Raw genomic sequence first — 2,221 nt, 5'->3', positions numbered from 1 at the left:
CCCGAACCCGACACATTTCTGGTATAACGCAGATCAGGTAAGATGGTGTCCGACTCGCCTAAATTCATTTCAAAGTGGTCGGTGGCGACTCTAACCCGTTAAATCCAAGTTGAAGCCCAATTCCGGGCCCACCCGAAAGACGGTTCCAACACCAGGTGCAATTGTTCTTTCCTTATACTTATTTATTAGAATTGGTTTGTGTTTGACTCTTTGATGAGATGTTGCCTAAAAAACATTTGTCTGGAAGTGAAAAAAAAAGGAAGCAAGAGGAGGAGTTAAAGAAGTCACAAAAATGTGCTCTTGATAAATTTGTGTTTAAAAAGGCTTATTCTCATGAAACTTTGAATCAATCAACTGAAAATCCTGAAAATTCTGAAAATGTGAATGATGAAGTGAATGATCCAATTGACTTTAATGATGCGTCAATTGATGAAAATGTTGAAAATTTAGGCATTGGTGAAGAAACACTTCCTTATTTGAATATATATGATCCTATAAATTGGGAGAATCTTGACAATAATGCGAGGGATATATTAGTTGAAAAAGGGCCCATAAGAGAAATGGATCTTGAATTTCCTGTTGATAAATATTATAGACATTTCTCATATGAATGTTATTCTAGAAAGTTGAGCAATTGTGAGACTGGTGATAGAAAATGATTAGTTCATTCCAAAAATGTTGACAAAGTATATTGTTTTTGTTGCAAGTTGTTCAAATCGATTAGTAATTTAAGTTTGTTAGCAAATGATGGCTTAAGTGATTGGAAACATATTAGCCAAAGGCTTAAACAACATGAAAATAGTGTTGAACATATGGCTAACATGAATACTTAGAATGAATTGAGAGTAAGATTGGATAAAAATCAAACAATCGATAAAAATTTGCAAGAAGAGATTATGAAAGAGAAAGAGCGTTGGAGACAAGTGTTACAAAGAATATTCTCAGTTGTGAAATGTCTTGCTAAACATAATCTTGCATTTCGATGATCCAATGAAAAACTATATCAAGATAACAATGGCAATTTTTTGGGATTGATTGAAATGATTGCAAAGTTTGATGTGAGTATGCAAGATCTTGTTAGATGCATTCAGGATCATGAAATTCATTATCATTATCTTGGACATAAAATTCAAAATGAGTTCATTTCCCTTTTGTCTCAAAGTGTGAGAAATTATATCATTAAGATCATTAAAGAGGCTAAATACTTTTCCATAATTCTTGATTGTACGTCTGATGTGAGCCATCAAGAACAAATGACCATCATAGTTCGATGTGTTAATATATTAATTAACAAAGTTAAATTGAGGAGTTCTTTTTGGAGTTCTAAAGTGGATGATACATCTGGATTAGGACTCTTTAATGAACTACAAAATGTTTTGAAGTCTTTTGATCTTAATATTGATGATGTGAGGGGACAAAGTTATGATAACGATTTTAATATGAAATGACAGCACCAAGGTGTTCAAAAAAGATTTCTTGAAATTAATCCAAAAGCATTATACATGCCTTGTGCTTGTCATTGTCTACATCTCACTCTTGGTGATATGACACATTCTTGTGTTAAAGATATTTCTTTTCTTGGAGTTGTTCAATGTATATGCATTGTTTTCGAGTTCTACAAAGAGATGGAAAATTTTACTTGATAATGTTCCTGGATTAACTGTGAAATTTTTATCAAATACTCGATGAGAGAGTCGAATTAATAGTGTCAAAGCTATTAGATTTCAATATCCCCAAATAAGATTGGCTTTGTGTGAATTATATGAATCTTGTGAAAATGATGCAAAGTCAAAAAGTGAAGTTGCAAGTTTGGTGAATGCACTCTCAAGTTTTGAGTTTTTGCTTGGTGTTGTGATTTGGTATGATATTTTATTTGCTGTTAATATGGTAAGCAAGAAATTACAATCTAAGTCTATGTGCATTGATACTACCATAAGGCAATTAGAATGTGTGGTGTCCTACTTTGAAAAATATAGAGATGAAGGCTTTACAACTAGTATGAATATAACTAAAAGTCTTGCACTTGAAATGGATGTGGAGCCTATCTTTTCCACAAAACGTCGTGTGATTATGAAGAAATTATTTGGAGAGAATAATGAGGATAACGAAGTTGAATCGCCTGAATAGTCATTTAGAGTCAATTAATTTTTGGTTGTGGTAGATATGGCAGTTACTTCTTTGAAGAATAGATTTGAGCAATTGAAGACATTTGAAAGCATTG

General features: G+C 32.5%; 1 pseudogene; it reads left to right on the top strand.

The window, feature by feature from the left end:
* Positions 1-218: 218 nt before the first annotated feature.
* On the top strand, positions 219-1,689 carry LOC120137143 (annotated as a pseudogene).
* The last annotated feature ends 532 nt before the right edge of the window (positions 1,690-2,221 follow it).

The sequence above is a fragment of the Hibiscus syriacus genome, unplaced genomic scaffold (genome assembly GCF_006381635.1).
Source record: "Hibiscus syriacus cultivar Baekdansim isolate YM2019G1 unplaced genomic scaffold, ASM638163v2 tig00110652_pilon, whole genome shotgun sequence".
NCBI classification, from domain to species: domain Eukaryota; kingdom Viridiplantae; phylum Streptophyta; class Magnoliopsida; order Malvales; family Malvaceae; genus Hibiscus; species Hibiscus syriacus.
Note: the sequence above shows the minus strand (reverse complement) of the source record. Positions and strands in the feature narration are given on the sequence as shown.